Raw genomic sequence first — 18,739 nt, forward strand, 5'->3', positions numbered from 1 at the left:
AGTAGGAGGAGTAAGAAGGGTTCCTGGCAAATCCGGGTTATGGATTGCATTTAAAAAGGCCCCGTGGGAGTGCAATGGGCCCCTGTCTTGCTGCTTAGCAATAATGGTATGGGTTTAGGTTCTGCTGTGTGTACTGGTGGTTGACTGCCCCCCCAGCCCAGAGTGTGCATGGAAAATTGTCTGGCAGCCTCCCTGACAGCAAGCAGTGATAGTGCCCATGAAGGGGACCTTGTTGGGCCCGCCCCTTTCACGGTTATCGCTTCTCGGCCTTTTGGCTAAGATCAAGTGTAGTATCTGTTCTTATCAGTTTAATATCTGATACGTCCCCTATCTGGGGACCATATATTAAATGGATTTTTGAGAACGGGGGCCGATTTCGAAGCTTGCTTCCGTCGCCCTATGCATTGACCCGATATGGCAGTATCTTCGGGTACAGTGCACCACCCCCTTACAGGGTTAAAAAGAAAGATTCCTACTTTCATTGCTACCTGCTTGCTGGCTAGCCAGCTAGCCAGCCCTGTGGGCCTTGCTGCTGCTGCTGCTGCTGCAGCCAAAAAACAAAAGGTGGTGCTGCTGCTGCTTCTGCTGCTTCTGCTTGTGTCTGGCCGCTGTTGGAGCGTCCAGGCACAGGACTTCTGCTGCTGCTGACTAAATGGCCTCCTTAATTGGATCATTTGAGTAGCCAGCACACCTGTGCAGGTAGGGCATGACATGATAGGCAGCTGCCTTGATAGCGGGTGGGTGCTGAATGTTCCTAATTGACAAAATAAGATTAATGCTTATGAAGAAATATAAAATCTCATCCCTTCCCCAATATCGCGCCACACCCCTACCCCTTAATTCCCTGGTTGAACTTGATGGACATATGTCTTTTTTCGACCGTACTAACTATGTAACTATGTAACATAACATGGGGGGGTCTCCTGGCTGTTCACACAGGTGTGTCATTGCTGTACATTGACCATGCATTGCTTCTGTGGTATTGCAAAGGCAAAGACAAATGCTTCCAGCCATCCATTGCACTAATGGATTGGTCATCAGCTGGCTGTCTATGTCCCGCATCAATATAGACCAAAGTACAGAGGGTTAGGCTATGCTATAGTGCACCTACCTGATGCATCAGAAGGTGCGAGGCCCTTGCTAAATTCTGTGCACAGACTTTGAGATCTATGCTTTAGACTGTATCTAAACCTGCTCCAACATGGACTGACATTCTGGCCTACTTTCAGCCGATGCGACTTGTCTGTCGCTGAACAGTCGCTTTTTATGTATTCAGCACCTATGTATAATGTTGTAAAAATGCTCTAGAAGCTAAAGTCGCAGAAATGTCACACATATTTGGCCTGCAACTTTCTGTGCGACAAATTCAGACAGGAAAAATCAGTATAAATCCTTAGAAAATTATCCCCCAGTGTCTCCATCTGCTGGCGGTATTGAATAAGCATTGCTGCACTGATGGGGTATGCATTAGACGAAAAAAAAGAAGAAAAAGAAGAATAATACGCCCAGAAAAGAGGCGAAAAGGAGAAAAACGTAAAAAAACGTGAAAAAAAAGTAAGAGGAAGAGAAGGGAAAAAAAGGTGGAAATGGGTTTAAAAGTGATTTCGGCGGAGAAATATATATATATATATATATATATATATATATATATATATATATATACGCGCACACACACACATATATATAAACGTATTCTCCGTTGAGATATTGCAGCCGCTGCTGTGTCCAGGCCCAGGAGCCTTAGCACTGTGCTGTGATGTCACTCAATACCACTGACATCACTAGGTGTAAACAACATCTCTCCTTTGCTGTGTATGTGACTATGGAGCTGTTTGGTGATGTCGTCTATTATGGCCTTCATAGAAGCAACAGGAGATTGTTGCATCCATCTAGAACCCTCAGAACTACAGTGCTATGATGTCACTCACTTCCACAGGCCTTGCAGAGTGTAAACAACAACAACCCAGCTTTGTTGTGTATGTAACCATAGGGATTGTGATGTCACCTAGAACCTTCACAGCAGCGACAGCTTTATGAGGAGCATCAGCACTGCTCTGCCTGAGCAGAACCATCACCGCCATAGGTTGTCAAATAACCCGGATTTAACCCACACAGGTAAGTCCAATGGGGTGCAGGCATGTCCTCTATGCTTACAGCTTCCCGTGGGTGTTGGTTTGATACCGTTTGGGGACAGCCAAGGAGGCATCTGCAGGCAACAAAGGTAGGTGTGTGCTTGTGTGTGTGTTTCCTATGCAGATCCTAAGCCCAGTGTCACATGCAAGTAGGAGGAGTAAGAAGGGTTCCTGGCAAATCCGGGTTATGGATTGCATTTAAAAAGGCCCCGTGGGAGTGCAATGGGCCCCTGTCTTGCTGCTTAGCAATAATGGTATGGGTTTAGGTTCTGCTGTGTGTACTGGTGGTTGACTGCCCCCCAGCCCAGAGTGTGCATGGAAAATTGTCTGGCAGCCTCCCTGACAGCAAGCAGTGATAGTGCCCATGAAGGGGACCTTGTTGGGCCCGCCCCTTTCACGGTTATCGCTTCTCGGCCTTTTGGCTATGATCAAGTGTAGTATCTGTTCTTATCAGTTTAATATCTGATACGTCCCCTATCTGGGGACCATATATTAAATGGATTTTTGAGAACGGGGGCCGATTTCGAAGCTTGCTTCCGTCGCCCTATGCATTGACCCGATATGGCAGTATCTTCGGGTACAGTGCACCACCCCCTTACAGGGTTAAAAAGAAAGATTCCTACTTTCATTGCTACCTGCTTGCTGGCTAGCCAGCTAGCCAGCCCTGTGGGCCTTGCTGCTGCTGCTGCTGCTGCAGCCAAAAAACAAAAGGTGGTGCTGCTGCTGCTTCTGCTGCTTCTGCTTGTGTCTGGCCGCTGTTGGAGCGTCCAGGCACAGGACTTCTGCTGCTGCTGACTAAATGGCCTCCTTAATTGGATCATTTGAGTAGCCAGCACACCTGTGCAGGTAGGGCATGACATGATAGGCAGCTGCCTTGATAGCGGGTGGGTGCTGAATGTTCCTAATTGACAAAATAAGATTAATGCTTATGAAGAAATATAAAATCTCATCCCTTCCCCAATATCGCGCCACACCCCTACCCCTTAATTCCCTGGTTGAACTTGATGGACATATGTCTTTTTTCGACCGTACTAACTATGTAACTATGTAACATAACATGGGGGGGTCTCCTGGCTGTTCACACAGGTGTGTCATTGCTGTACATTGACCATGCATTGCTTCTGTGGTATTGCAAAGGCAAAGACAAATGCTTCCAGCCATCCATTGCACTAATGGATTGGTCATCAGCTGGCTGTCTATGTCCCGCATCAATATAGACCAAAGTACAGAGGGTTAGGCTATGCTATAGTGCACCTACCTGATGCATCAGAAGGTGCGAGGCCCTTGCTAAATTCTGTGCACAGACTTTGAGATCTATGCTTTAGACTGTATCTAAACCTGCTCCAACATGGACTGACATTCTGGCCTACTTTCAGCCGATGCGACTTGTCTGTCGCTGAACAGTCGCTTTTTATGTATTCAGCACCTATGTATAATGTTGTAAAAATGCTCTAGAAGCTAAAGTCGCAGAAATGTCACACATATTTGGCCTGCAACTTTCTGTGCGACAAATTCAGACAGGAAAAATCAGTATAAATCCTTAGAAAATTATCCCCCAGTGTCTCCATCTGCTGGCGGTATTGAATAAGCATTGCTGCACTGATGGGGTATGCATTAGACGAAAAAAAAGAAGAAAAAGAAGAATAATACGCCCAGAAAAGAGGCGAAAAGGAGAAAAACGTAAAAAAAGTGAAAAAAAAGTAAGAGGAAGAGAAGGGAAAAAAAGGTGGAAATGGGTTTAAAAGTGATTTCGGCGGAGAAATATATATATATATATATATATATATATATATATATATATACGCGCACACACACACATATATATAAACGTATTCTCCGTTGAGATATTGCAGCCGCTGCTGTGTCCAGGCCCAGGAGCCTTAGCACTGTGCTGTGATGTCACTCAATACCACTGACATCACTAGGTGTAAACAACATCTCTCCTTTGCTGTGTATGTGACTATGGAGCTGTTTGGTGATGTCGTCTATTATGGCCTTCATAGAAGCAACAGGAGATTGTTGCATCCATCTAGAACCCTCAGAACTACAGTGCTATGATGTCACTCACTTCCACAGGCCTTGCAGAGTGTAAACAACAACAACCCAGCTTTGTTGTGTATGTAACCATAGGGATTGTGATGTCACCTAGAACCTTCACAGCAGCGACAGCTTTATGAGGAGCATCAGCACTGCTCTGCCTGAGCAGAACCATCACCGCCATAGGTTGTCAAATAACCCGGATTTAACCCACACAGGTAAGTCCAATGGGGTGCAGGCATGTCCTCTATGCTTACAGCTTCCCGTGGGTGTTGGTTTGATACCGTTTGGGGACAGCCAAGGAGGCATCTGCAGGCAACAAAGGTAGGTGTGTGCTTGTGTGTGTGTTTCCTATGCAGATCCTAAGCCCAGTGTCACATGCAAGTAGGAGGAGTAAGAAGGGTTCCTGGCAAATCCGGGTTATGGATTGCATTTAAAAAGGCCCCGTGGGAGTGCAATGGGCCCCTGTCTTGCTGCTTAGCAATAATGGTATGGGTTTAGGTTCTGCTGTGTGTACTGGTGGTTGACTGCCCCCCAGCCCAGAGTGTGCATGGAAAATTGTCTGGCAGCCTCCCTGACAGCAAGCAGTGATAGTGCCCATGAAGGGGACCTTGTTGGGCCCGCCCCTTTCACGGTTATCGCTTCTCGGCCTTTTGGCTAAGATCAAGTGTAGTATCTGTTCTTATCAGTTTAATATCTGATACGTCCCCTATCTGGGGACCATATATTAAATGGATTTTTGAGAACGGGGGCCGATTTCGAAGCTTGCTTCCGTCGCCCTATGCATTGACCCGATATGGCAGTATCTTCGGGTACAGTGCACCACCCCCTTACAGGGTTAAAAAGAAAGATTCCTACTTTCATTGCTACCTGCTTGCTGGCTAGCCAGCTAGCCAGCCCTGTGGGCCTTGCTGCTGCTGCTGCTGCTGCAGCCAAAAAACAAAAGGTGGTGCTGCTGCTGCTTCTGCTGCTTCTGCTTGTGTCTGGCCGCTGTTGGAGCGTCCAGGCACAGGACTTCTGCTGCTGCTGACTAAATGGCCTCCTTAATTGGATCATTTGAGTAGCCAGCACACCTGTGCAGGTAGGGCATGACATGATAGGCAGCTGCCTTGATAGCGGGTGGGTGCTGAATGTTCCTAATTGACAAAATAAGATTAATGCTTATGAAGAAATATAAAATCTCATCCCTTCCCCAATATCGCGCCACACCCCTACCCCTTAATTCCCTGGTTGAACTTGATGGACATATGTCTTTTTTCGACCGTACTAACTATGTAACTATGTAACATAACATGGGGGGGTCTCCTGGCTGTTCACACAGGTGTGTCATTGCTGTACATTGACCATGCATTGCTTCTGTGGTATTGCAAAGGCAAAGACAAATGCTTCCAGCCATCCATTGCACTAATGGATTGGTCATCAGCTGGCTGTCTATGTCCCGCATCAATATAGACCAAAGTACAGAGGGTTAGGCTATGCTATAGTGCACCTACCTGATGCATCAGAAGGTGCGAGGCCCTTGCTAAATTCTGTGCACAGACTTTGAGATCTATGCTTTAGACTGTATCTAAACCTGCTCCAACATGGACTGACATTCTGGCCTACTTTCAGCCGATGCGACTTGTCTGTCGCTGAACAGTCGCTTTTTATGTATTCAGCACCTATGTATAATGTTGTAAAAATGCTCTAGAAGCTAAAGTCGCAGAAATGTCACACATATTTGGCCTGCAACTTTCTGTGCGACAAATTCAGACAGGAAAAATCAGTATAAATCCTTAGAAAATTATCCCCCAGTGTCTCCATCTGCTGGCGGTATTGAATAAGCATTGCTGCACTGATGGGGTATGCATTAGACGAAAAAAAAGAAGAAAAAGAAGAATAATACGCCCAGAAAAGAGGCGAAAAGGAGAAAAACGTAAAAAAACGTGAAAAAAAAGTAAGAGGAAGAGAAGGGAAAAAAAGGTGGAAATGGGTTTAAAAGTGATTTCGGCGGAGATATATATATATATATATATATATATATATATATATATATATATATATATATACGTGCACACACACACATATATATAAACGTATTCTCCGTTGAGATATTGCAGCCGCTGCTGTGTCCAGGCCCAGGAGCCTTAGCACTGTGCTGTGATGTCACTCAATACCACTGACATCACTAGGTGTAAACAACATCTCTCCTTTGCTGTGTATGTGACTATGGAGCTGTTTGGTGATGTCGTCTATTATGGCCTTCATAGAAGCAACAGGAGATTGTTGCATCCATCTAGAACCCTCAGAACTACAGTGCTATGATGTCACTCACTTCCACAGGCCTTGCAGAGTGTAAACAACAACAACCCAGCTTTGTTGTGTATGTAACCATAGGGATTGTGATGTCACCTAGAACCTTCACAGCAGCGACAGCTTTATGAGGAGCATCAGCACTGCTCTGCCTGAGCAGAACCATCACCGCCATAGGTTGTCAAATAACCCGGATTTAACCCACACAGGTAAGTCCAATGGGGTGCAGGCATGTCCTCTATGCTTACAGCTTCCCGTGGGTGTTGGTTTGATACCGTTTGGGGACAGCCAAGGAGGCATCTGCAGGCAACAAAGGTAGGTGTGTGCTTGTGTGTGTGTTTCCTATGCAGATCCTAAGCCCAGTGTCACATGCAAGTAGGAGGAGTAAGAAGGGTTCCTGGCAAATCCGGGTTATGGATTGCATTTAAAAAGGCCCCGTGGGAGTGCAATGGGCCCCTGTCTTGCTGCTTAGCAATAATGGTATGGGTTTAGGTTCTGCTGTGTGTACTGGTGGTTGACTGCCCCCCAGCCCAGAGTGTGCATGGAAAATTGTCTGGCAGCCTCCCTGACAGCAAGCAGTGATAGTGCCCATGAAGGGGACCTTGTTGGGCCCGCCCCTTTCACGGTTATCGCTTCTCGGCCTTTTGGCTAAGATCAAGTGTAGTATCTGTTCTTATCAGTTTAATATCTGATACGTCCCCTATCTGGGGACCATATATTAAATGGATTTTTGAGAACGGGGGCCGATTTCGAAGCTTGCTTCCGTCGCCCTATGCATTGACCCGATATGGCAGTATCTTCGGGTACAGTGCACCACCCCCTTACAGGGTTAAAAAGAAAGATTCCTACTTTCATTGCTACCTGCTTGCTGGCTAGCCAGCTAGCCAGCCCTGTGGGCCTTGCTGCTGCTGCTGCTGCTGCAGCCAAAAAACAAAAGGTGGTGCTGCTGCTGCTTCTGCTGCTTCTGCTTGTGTCTGGCCGCTGTTGGAGCGTCCAGGCACAGGACTTCTGCTGCTGCTGACTAAATGGCCTCCTTAATTGGATCATTTGAGTAGCCAGCACACCTGTGCAGGTAGGGCATGACATGATAGGCAGCTGCCTTGATAGCGGGTGGGTGCTGAATGTTCCTAATTGACAAAATAAGATTAATGCTTATGAAGAAATATAAAATCTCATCCCTTCCCCAATATCGCGCCACACCCCTACCCCTTAATTCCCTGGTTGAACTTGATGGACATATGTCTTTTTTCGACCGTACTAACTATGTAACTATGTAACATAACATGGGGGGGTCTCCTGGCTGTTCACACAGGTGTGTCATTGCTGTACATTGACCATGCATTGCTTCTGTGGTATTGCAAAGGCAAAGACAAATGCTTCCAGCCATCCATTGCACTAATGGATTGGTCATCAGCTGGCTGTCTATGTCCCGCATCAATATAGACCAAAGTACAGAGGGTTAGGCTATGCTATAGTGCACCTACCTGATGCATCAGAAGGTGCGAGGCCCTTGCTAAATTCTGTGCACAGACTTTGAGATCTATGCTTTAGACTGTATCTAAACCTGCTCCAACATGGACTGACATTCTGGCCTACTTTCAGCCGATGCGACTTGTCTGTCGCTGAACAGTCGCTTTTTATGTATTCAGCACCTATGTATAATGTTGTAAAAATGCTCTAGAAGCTAAAGTCGCAGAAATGTCACACATATTTGGCCTGCAACTTTCTGTGCGACAAATTCAGACAGGAAAAATCAGTATAAATCCTTAGAAAATTATCCCCCAGTGTCTCCATCTGCTGGCGGTATTGAATAAGCATTGCTGCACTGATGGGGTATGCATTAGACGAAAAAAAAGAAGAAAAAGAAGAATAATACGCCCAGAAAAGAGGCGAAAAGGAGAAAAACGTAAAAAAACGTGAAAAAAAAGTAAGAGGAAGAGAAGGGAAAAAAAGGTGGAAATGGGTTTAAAAGTGATTTCGGCGGAGAAATATATATATATATATATATATATATATATATATATATACGCGCACACACACACATATATATAAACGTATTCTCCGTTGAGATATTGCAGCCGCTGCTGTGTCCAGGCCCAGGAGCCTTAGCACTGTGCTGTGATGTCACTCAATACCACTGACATCACTAGGTGTAAACAACATCTCTCCTTTGCTGTGTATGTGACTATGGAGCTGTTTGGTGATGTCGTCTATTACGGCCTTCATAGAAGCAACAGGAGATTGTTGCATCCATCTAGAACCCTCAGAACTACAGTGCTATGATGTCACTCACTTCCACAGGCCTTGCAGAGTGTAAACAACAACAACCCAGCTTTGTTGTGTATGTAACCATAGGGATTGTGATGTCACCTAGAACCTTCACAGCAGTGACAGCTTTATGAGGAGCATCAGCACTGCTCTGCCTGAGCAGAACCATCACCGCCATAGGTTGTCAAATAACCCGGATTTAACCCACACAGGTAAGTCCAATGGGGTGCAGGCATGTCCTCTATGCTTACAGCTTCCCGTGGGTGTTGGTTTGATACCGTTTGGGGACAGCCAAGGAGGCATCTGCAGGCAACAAAGGTAGGTGTGTGCTTGTGTGTGTGTTTCCTATGCAGATCCTAAGCCCAGTGTCACATGCAAGTAGGAGGAGTAAGAAGGGTTCCTGGCAAATCCGGGTTATGGATTGCATTTAAAAAGGCCCCGTGGGAGTGCAATGGGCCCCTGTCTTGCTGCTTAGCAATAATGGTATGGGTTTAGGTTCTGCTGTGTGTACTGGTGGTTGACTGCCCCCCAGCCCAGAGTGTGCATGGAAAATTGTCTGGCAGCCTCCCTGACAGCAAGCAGTGATAGTGCCCATGAAGGGGACCTTGTTGGGCCCGCCCCTTTCACGGTTATCGCTTCTCGGCCTTTTGGCTAAGATCAAGTGTCTTGCCCTAAGGTATTCGGGTACCCCTCTCCTCGGCCTTGTGGGATCGCCCAGGTTTATTGCCTGGGCTTCACCCACCTGCTGCTATTGGGGAGAGGGCTTAGTCCCAGGATAACGGGAAGGTGATCATCGGAGGACGGGTCTGCCGGAGAGGATGGCTAATGCGCCGAACGCTCCTAATACAGTACGGCTGTTTATCGAGGAGGAAAAGAGGAGTGCCTACGGGATTTTGCATGTCCAGCAGAAGGTCGTGGAAGGAGTGCTGAGGATGCCGCATGCTTCCATCTTCTGTGTCCAGGTCTTTCCCAGCCAAGGATTCTTTGACGTGACCTTCTACAACCTGGATGATCTCCGTACCTGTCTCTACCGGAGTAAGGAGAATGCTTCTCACCCTGACCTACAAGGGATCCGATTCATTTCCTGCGAGGCTCGGCCTAAGAAAGTTCCAGTGGTAGTGCATATGTACAACCCTTTTGTGCGGGATGAGGAGATCCAGACCTTTCTAAGAAGGTATTGTGTGTCTGTTTCTGGTGCGGAGAGGAAAAATAACATCCTGGGGACTTTCACAGGCATGAGACGTTTTTGGGTGGAGTTTAGGCCTGCCCCTGAGGGTGGTGCTGAAGGTTTTTGTCACCCCCCGCAGAACTTTGCGATAGGGAACAACAGGGGGTTTCTGCACTACCCGGGGATGCCAAGTTTTTGCCGGGACTGTTTTTGCTTTGGTCATACCAGAGAGAACTGTACAACCGGGCAGGTTTGCAGGAACTGCCACAAGCCTGATCACCGCACTGCAGACTGTCCCGAGAAACGCAAGTGTCATTTCTGTGGTTCTTCGGATCACCTGGCTAGGAGTTGCCCCACTTACCAGTCCGGGGCACCCCGATCATATGCAATGGCTCTTCGAGGTGGGACAGTTCCTGAGGACTCCAATGCTGCCAGGGCAGGCGATGCAGAGGTTAGCGTGCTGACCAGTGAAGCAGAGTCTGCCCCTGTTTTTCCTTCCATTTCTAGGTCTGTTCCGGATGCTTTGGTGGCAGAGGGGGAGAAGGCGGAGTCTGTTTCGGGGGCATCTGTTTCGGAGGCCTCTGATCCCCCAGAGGAGATGACTGTGGACAAAGAATCCTTGAAGAGAAAGATGCCGGTGGAAGAATCGGAGGATGACTGTCCGACTCCTCAGAGTCAAAGGATTGAGGACTTTCCTAGCCCGGGAAGGGAGGAGGCAGGTGGAGGGTCGTCATGTCAGATTGATTCTGACTCCTCTTTATCCTCCCTGGGCACAGGTTATTTGGAGGAATGTTCAGTCAAAAAATTGACAAAGACTCTTAAGTTTAAGGAAGGGGAGGCAAAAAATAAGGGTAGAGGTCGGGGAAAGGCTAGGCCTCCTTTTGATAATGCTTGATTTTGTATTTCCTTTTTTTCCTTCAAATGTTTGAATGAGTTTAACAATTGGTTCTCTAAATGTCCGCAGTATTAGATCTTTAGAAAGGAGATCCGCCATTTTTGATTTACTTTCTAGATATTCTTTTGATGTTCTAGGTCTCCAGGAGTGCTGCTTGGATGGGGAGCCAAATATCTCCTGGCCTTATGGGCAATCGGTATGGTCTGGTTCAATGGAACGTAATTCGGGGGTGGGGATTTTGTTCAAAAGTAATGAGTTTGTTGTTAAAAAAGTTGTCCATATTGTTCCGGGTAGGGTATTATTAGTGCATTTTATTTTCAGGGGTTTCACATATAAAGTAATTAATGTTTATGCTCCAACTGGGAGGAAGGAAAGAGGGGAGGTGTTTGAGAAATTATATTTCTTTTTGAGTGGGAGGGATGATGTGTTCCTTATAGGGGATTTCAATTGTATAATAACAGAGGGGGATAGGAGTAGTACTACGGTGGGTGGTGGGTCTGGTTTAGACAGTACTAGTAAGCAGCTTAAAGAGATTGTAAATTTATTTGGGTTAAAGGATTCCTTTGTTGCCCATAATGATGGTACTATCGGTTATACATATTTTTCTAACAATACAAGTTCGCGTATTGATTTCATTTTTGTCTCAAAACTAATGTCTGTTTCTAATTTCAGACGGAGGAGGTTACCGTTCACGGATCATGCCTGGATTGAGTGTGTGGTAAAAGGTGGTGGTCTAAGTGAGTATGGAAAGGGTGTTTGGAAGTTGAATGTGTCTTTATTGGATAATGAATGTGTATTACAAGAATATAGGGAGCGTTTTGATGGATGGGTGTTGAGGAAGGATGCATTTTATAGTGTGGTTGAGTGGTGGGAGTGGGTGAAGTTAGAGACTAAAAGGTTTTTTATTAAAAAAGGGTGTGAGAAAGGGAGGAAAGATAGAGAAGAGTATGAGAGATGGCAAAGAAGGTTAGAGTATTTGTATGAATTGAGGCGTTTGGGGATGAGTGTTGAGAAGGAGATTGAGGAAGCTCGTGGAAGTGTGAATGAGTGTCTGGAGAGGAATGGAAGGAAGATTATTGCACAGGCTAGGGTTGAAGTGAAAGAGAAGGATGAGAAATGTAGCAAATTTTTCTTTAAAAAGGCATTCAGTAAAAAAACTGAGATGATGAGTGTTTTTACGAATGATGGGGTAGAGGTCTTTGGTAAGGATGAGGTGTTAGAGGAAGTGTGGAAGTTTTATTCTGTTTTATTCACGGAGAAGGAGCGGGACGTGACTCTAGAGGAGGAATGTTTGGGATATGTGGATAAGCGTTTGGATGAAATTGATGGGTTCTTTATGGAAGAGGATGTGAGGAAGAGTGAGGTGGAGGATGCTGTGAATGGGATGAAGAAAGGAAAGGTGGCAGGGAGTGATGGTTTGCCTGTGGAATTTTATCTTGTGTTTTGGGATATGTTAGGGGATTATGTATGGGAGGTGTGTAAGGAAGTACTTAGGAGAGGGAAGTTATCTAAAAGTATGAGTGAGAGTGTGACTGTGTTATTGTTTAAAAAAGGGGATAAGAGGGATCTTAAAAATTGGAGGCCTATAGCGCTCTTGAATTGTGATTACAAAATTATTGCTAAAGTTATTGCGAATAGGTTAAAGGATGTGATTGATTGTATGGTAGGTGAGGAGCAAATGTGTACAGTGCCTGATCGTAGGATTTCTGAATGTCTGTTAGGTCTGAGGGATGTATTGTGGGACTGTAAAACTAGGAAGCAAGGTGTGGCTGTTGTTACGGTGGATTTTGAAAAAGCGTATGATAGGGTGGTGCATGATTTATTGTTTAGGGTTTTGAGGAGGATGAATGTGCCGGACAGAATGGTGAAGTGGATTGAATGTTTGTATAGGGACATTTATAGTAAGATTCAGGTCAATGGTTTTCTGAGTAGGGAAGTGAGTATAAAATCTGGAGTGCGGCAGGGGTGTCCCCTGTCGCCAATTCTTTTTATTTGTATGATTGAGCCTTTGTTGGGGATGATTAGGAGAGATAAGGTGATGCGGGGTATAGAAATACCTGGTAGTCATGGGAAGGATATGCGAGTGATTGGTTACATGGATGATGTTACTGTTGTATGTAAGTCAATGGCAGGGGTAAGGCGTGCTAAGTTATTGATTGAGTGTTTCTGTTTAATGAGTGGGTTTAAGCTTAATGTTGGGAAGAGTGGTTGTAAATTTTTTGAGGGGTGGGGAGAGAGTGGGTTGTGCGAGTGGCCTGTGAGAGAGGGGGGTGTGGAAGTGCTTGGGGTGGTGTTTGATAATGATTTGTATGGGAAAGAAAGTTGGGAGAGGGTTTTGGGGAGGGTGGGGAATAAAATAAACTTCTGGTCTTTAAGGACTTTATCGATTGAGGGAAGGATTCTGGTTATTAAAGCTGTTATAATTCCTATTTTGCTTTATGTTAATTATGTGTTTCCTCCACCGGATAGGTGTCTGGCAAGAATTATCAGGCAGATCTTTGTTTTCTTATGGAATTCAAGGATGGAGAAATTGAGTCGTGGGAAGGTGGTGAAAAGCAGAATGCATGGTGGGAAAGGAATGATGAATGTGGAAGTGTTCCTGGCTGTGAAGTATGTCAGTTTTTGTCTCGCTGTTAGTAAGAAGGAATGTGTGTTTGGGTGCATGGTAAGGTATTTGGCTGGTAATGTGTTGTTGAAATATAAGCTAATGGAAAGGGACTTAAGGGTACCTGTAAGTTTTGAGGTTCCTTGGTTCTATCAGAGAATAGGGCGGTGTGTCAGGAAAAATAATCTGGAATGTGTGACTGAATGGAATGATAGTAAGAAGGTGATGAAAGTGTTGGAGCAGAGAGAAACAGTGGAATGTGTGGGAGGTCTGTCTGAGAAGGATTGTAAGGTAGTGTGGAAAAATGTCAGTCACAAGGAACTGACAAATAAACAAAAGGACTTGTCTTGGATGTTAGCTCATGGGTGTCTGCCAACAAGGGAATTTCAGAGGAGAAGGAGATTGGTAGACAGTGAAGTGTGTCCCAGGGATGGTTGCGGTGGATGTGAGAATTATGTACATGTGTTTTGGGAGTGTGGTTATGCGAAGTCTGTGTGGAGAAAAATGTCTGGTCTAATTAAAAATCTTACTGGAATTGAAATCTTATCCTTTAATATGATGATGTTTGGTTTGTGTGCAGTGGAGAGAGAGAAGGCAAGAGTGTTATGGTTCATAGTAAATTGTGTAAAAGAGGTTCTGTGGGATGTAAGGAATATTAGGATTTTCAATCAAACTGAAGTAAGTGTGAAGGAATGTCTGGGCATGATCCGTGGTAAAATTTACCTTTACGTATTATGTGATAGGAAAAACTATGGTTCTGATGATGCAGAGGGGATCTGGAAACACAAAAAATGGAAGTACTGGTTATGATTGTATTCTTATTTGTCTTTCTTTTTCTTTTCTTACAGATTATATCCTGATATGAAGGGAGAGTTGGAGGGACAGAATCCGCTGCAATTTATTTTTTCTGAGGGAAAGTCATGAAGGGAAAGCTTTTTGTTATATGTACATGTAAAGACATGCTTCCTGTATATATTGTATATGTCAAATATGTGTTATTCATGTGTTTTCAGATGAATATGTAATTTTTTGAATGATTTACTTGGTTATGTATTGTATATTTCCTTTTCAATAAAAAAAAAAAAAAAAAAATCTGTTCTTATCAGTTTAATATCTGATACGTCCCCTATCTGGGGACCATATATTAAATGGATTTTTGAGAACGGGGGCCGATTTCGAAGCTTGCTTCCGTCGCCCTATGCATTGACCCGATATGGCAGTATCTTCGGGTACAGTGCACCACCCCCTTACAGGGTTAAAAAGAAAGATTCCTACTTTCATTGCTACCTGCTTGCTGGCTAGCCAGCTAGCCAGCCCTGTGGGCCTTGCTGCTGCTGCTGCTGCAGCAGCCAAAAAACAAAAGGTGGTGCTGCTGCTGCTTCTGCTGCTTCTGCTTGTGTCTGGCCGCTGTTGGAGCGTCCAGGCACAGGACTTCTGCTGCTGCTGACTAAATGGCCTCCTTAATTGGATCATTTGAGTAGCCAGCACACCTGTGCAGGTAGGGCATGACATGATAGGCAGCTGCCTTGATAGCGGGTGGGTGCTGAATGTTCCTAATTGACAAAATAAGATTAATGCTTATGAAGAAATATAAAATCTCATCCCTTCCCCAATATCGCGCCACACCCCTACCCCTTAATTCCCTGGTTGAACTTGATGGACATATGTCTTTTTTCGACCGTACTAACTATGTAACTATGTAACATAACATGGGGGGGTCTCCTGGCTGTTCACACAGGTGTGTCATTGCTGTACATTGACCATGCATTGCTTCTGTGGTATTGCAAAGGCAAAGACAAATGCTTCCAGCCATCCATTGCACTAATGGATTGGTCATCAGCTGGCTGTCTATGTCCCGCATCAATATAGACCAAAGTACAGAGGGTTAGGCTATGCTATAGTGCACCTACCTGATGCATCAGAAGGTGCGAGGCCCTTGCTAAATTCTGTGCACAGACTTTGAGATCTATGCTTTAGACTGTATCTAAACCTGCTCCAACATGGACTGACATTCTGGCCTACTTTCAGCCGATGCGACTTGTCTGTCGCTGAACAGTCGCTTTTTATGTATTCAGCACCTATGTATAATGTTGTAAAAATGCTCTAGAAGCTAAAGTCGCAGAAATGTCACACATATTTGGCCTGCAACTTTCTGTGCGACAAATTCAGACAGGAAAAATCAGTATAAATCCTTAGAAAATTATCCCCCAGTGTCTCCATCTGCTGGCGGTATTGAATAAGCATTGCTGCACTGATGGGGTATGCATTAGACGAAAAAAAAGAAGAAAAAGAAGAATAATACGCCCAGAAAAGAGGCGAAAAGGAGAAAAACGTAAAAAAACGTGAAAAAAAAGTAAGAGGAAGAGAAGGGAAAAAAAGGTGGAAATGGGTTTAAAAGTGATTTCGGCGGAGAAATATATATATATATATATATATATATATATATATATATATATATACACGCGCACACACACACATATATATAAACGTATTCTCCGTTGAGATATTGCAGCCGCTGCTGTGTCCAGGCCCAGGAGCCTTAGCACTGTGCTGTGATGTCACTCAATACCACTGACATCACTAGGTGTAAACAACATCTCTCCTTTGCTGTGTATGTGACTATGGAGCTGTTTGGTGATGTCGTCTATTATGGCCTTCATAGAAGCAACAGGAGATTGTTGCATCCATCTAGAACCCTCAGAACTACAGTGCTATGATGTCACTCACTTCCACAGGCCTTGCAGAGTGTAAACAACAACAACCCAGCTTTGTTGTGTATGTAACCATAGGGATTGTGATGTCACCTAGAACCTTCACAGCAGCGACAGCTTTATGAGGAGCATCAGCACTGCTCTGCCTGAGCAGAACCATCACCGCCATAGGTTGTCAAATAACCCGGATTTAACCCACACAGGTAAGTCCAATGGGGTGCAGGCATGTCCTCTATGCTTACAGCTTCCCGTGGGTGTTGGTTTGATACCGTTTGGGGACAGCCAAGGAGGCATCTGCAGGCAACAAAGGTAGGTGTGTGCTTGTGTGTGTGTTTCCTATGCAGATCCTAAGCCCAGTGTCACATGCAAGTAGGAGGAGTAAGAAGGGTTCCTGGCAAATCCGGGTTATGGATTGCATTTAAAAAGGCCCCGTGGGAGTGCAATGGGCCCCTGTCTTGCTGCTTAGCAATAATGGTATGGGTTTAGGTTCTGCTGTGTGTACTGGTGGTTGACTGCCCCCCAGCCCAGAGTGTGCATGGAAAATTGTCTGGCAGCCTCCCTGACAGCAAGCAGTGATAGTGCCCATGAAGGGGACCTTGTTGGGCCCGCCCCTTTCACGGTTATCGCTTCTCGGCCTTTTGGCTAAGATCAAGTGTAGTATCTGTTCTTATCAGTTTTTCATGCCGGTGTATAGTAACGCCGGTATGGGGCTGGTGGGGATGGGTGCTGCATGGAGGAGCAGGTGTACCAGGGCTTTCCGGGGCTGGTTCTGAGGAATCAGCTCGACGGCTGCCCCGATGTGACCTGTTCCCTCCGGGTCTCGCCATGAGGCTGAGAGGGTCTAGAGCCGAGGTACTTTTGTGCCTCGGGGAGTGGTGACCCCGAGGTGCCGAAACTCACTGGGAGAATAGGCTCACTGAGTTGAAGCACGGGCACCATAATCTCTTCACCTTGTGGCACTCACCTCTTGATTCCCGGCCTTCTGGCTAGGATCAGAGAAATTTTTAAAGATCCGGCCGGATGTCCGGGCAGTATATCTGCACACATTCACTTATTTATTTCTTTTTTTGTCTCACTGTGTCACTTTTTGCGTGTTGTGTGTTCACAGGATTGGTCAGGATGCGGTAGCCCTTCTGGGTGTCCCTCCTGGCGGTCTAGGGGAGGTGTGTGTGGCCATTAGGTTCCGCACCTCCCTGCAAACACCCCGGGTACTCCTGCTTTGGCAGGGTACCTACCGTAATCGGCTCTGCGGGCAGATACCTTGGCTAACGCCAAGGGGGATGCCGGGAGCATTTGTGGTCCCCTAGTAGCTTCGGCGAAAAGGGACATCGAACCTGGAACCTCGCAGGTACCTTTTGGTCCGGAGGCGAAGGGTAAGGTTTGTTGGGGGGCCTCTCTCCTATCGGAGAAGGGCTTGCGATAGACCGCATCCTTTGTGCACGTTTTTTTTAGTGTAACACGTTTGCACTTTTTCTTGCACTTTGGGTGAATCGAAAGCACGTTCCTCGGCTTTAGATAAAAAAAAAATCTGTTCTTATCAGTTTAATATCTGATATGTCCCCTATCTGGGGACCATATATTAAATGGATTTTTGAGAACGGGGGCCGATTTCGAAGCTTGCTTCCGTCGCCCTATGCATTGACCCGATATGGCAGTATCTTCGGGTACAGTGCACCACCCCCTTACAGGGTTAAAAAGAAAGATTCCTACTTTCATTGCTACCTGCTTGCTGGCTAGCCAGCTAGCCAGCCCTGTGGGCCTTGCTGCTGCTGCTGCTGCTGCAGCCAAAAAACAAAAGGTGGTGCTGCTGCTGCTTCTGCTGCTTCTGCTTGTGTCTGGCCGCTGTTGGAGCGTCCAGGCACAGGACTTCTGCTGCTGCTGACTAAATGGCCTCCTTAATTGGATCATTTGAGTAGCCAGCACACCTGTGCAGGTAGGGCATGACATGATAGGCAGCTGCCTTGATAGCGGGTGGGTGCTGAATGTTCCTAATTGACAAAATAAGATTAATGCTTATGAAGAAATATAAAATCTCATCCCTTCCCCAATATCGCGCCACACCCCTACCCCTTAATTCCCTGGTTGAACTTGATGGACATATGTCTTTTTTCGACCGTACTAACTATGTAACTATGTAACATAACATGGGGGGGTCTCCTGGCTGTTCACACAGGTGTGTCATTGCTGTACATTGACCATGCATTGCTTCTGTGGTATTGCAAAGGCAAAGACAAATGCTTCCAGCCATCCATTGCACTAATGGATTGGTCATCAGCTGGCTGTCTATGTCCCGCATCAATATAGACCAAAGTACAGAGGGTTAGGCTATGCTATAGTGCACCTACCTGATGCATCAGAAGGTGCGAGGCCCTTGCTAAATTCTGTGCACAGACTTTGAGATCTATGCTTTAGACTGTATCTAAACCTGCTCCAACATGGACTGACATTCTGGCCTACTTTCAGCCGATGCGACTTGTCTGTCGCTGAACAGTCGCTTTTTATGTATTCAGCACCTATGTATAATGTTGTAAAAATGCTCTAGAAGCTAAAGTCGCAGAAATGTCACACATATTTGGCCTGCAACTTTCTGTGCGACAAATTCAGACAGGAAAAATCAGTATAAATCCTTAG

The 18,739-nt window shown here is 45.7% G+C and overlaps 6 non-coding genes and 1 pseudogene across 6 annotated transcripts; all 7 read left to right on the plus strand.

Moving 5' to 3' along the window:
* The first annotated feature begins 255 nt into the window (after positions 1 to 255).
* On the plus strand, positions 256 to 446 carry LOC130351617 (U2 spliceosomal RNA). The gene has a single exon (XR_008888209.1). It is a non-coding gene; the product is annotated as a U2 spliceosomal RNA (small nuclear RNA).
* A 2,088-nt stretch (positions 447 to 2,534) lies between these two features.
* LOC130351644 (U2 spliceosomal RNA) lies at positions 2,535 to 2,725 on the plus strand. Its single transcript, XR_008888233.1, has one exon. It is a non-coding gene; the product is annotated as a U2 spliceosomal RNA (small nuclear RNA).
* Positions 2,726 to 4,806: 2,081 nt separating this feature from the next.
* On the plus strand, positions 4,807 to 4,997 carry LOC130351629 (U2 spliceosomal RNA). Its single transcript, XR_008888220.1, has one exon. It is a non-coding gene; the product is annotated as a U2 spliceosomal RNA (small nuclear RNA).
* A 2,092-nt stretch (positions 4,998 to 7,089) lies between these two features.
* On the plus strand, positions 7,090 to 7,280 carry LOC130351641 (U2 spliceosomal RNA). Its single transcript, XR_008888231.1, has one exon. It is a non-coding gene; the product is annotated as a U2 spliceosomal RNA (small nuclear RNA).
* A 7,177-nt stretch (positions 7,281 to 14,457) lies between these two features.
* Positions 14,458 to 14,642, plus strand: LOC130351647 (U2 spliceosomal RNA). Its single transcript, XR_008888236.1, has one exon. It is a non-coding gene; the product is annotated as a U2 spliceosomal RNA (small nuclear RNA).
* A 2,088-nt stretch (positions 14,643 to 16,730) lies between these two features.
* On the plus strand, positions 16,731 to 16,840 carry LOC130351658 (U2 spliceosomal RNA; annotated as a pseudogene).
* A 765-nt stretch (positions 16,841 to 17,605) lies between these two features.
* Positions 17,606 to 17,788, plus strand: LOC130351649 (U2 spliceosomal RNA). Its single transcript, XR_008888237.1, has one exon. It is a non-coding gene; the product is annotated as a U2 spliceosomal RNA (small nuclear RNA).
* The last annotated feature ends 951 nt before the right edge of the window (positions 17,789 to 18,739 follow it).

Source organism: Hyla sarda, unplaced genomic scaffold (assembly GCF_029499605.1).
Source record: "Hyla sarda isolate aHylSar1 unplaced genomic scaffold, aHylSar1.hap1 scaffold_990, whole genome shotgun sequence".
Lineage (NCBI taxonomy): Eukaryota > Metazoa > Chordata > Amphibia > Anura > Hylidae > Hyla > Hyla sarda.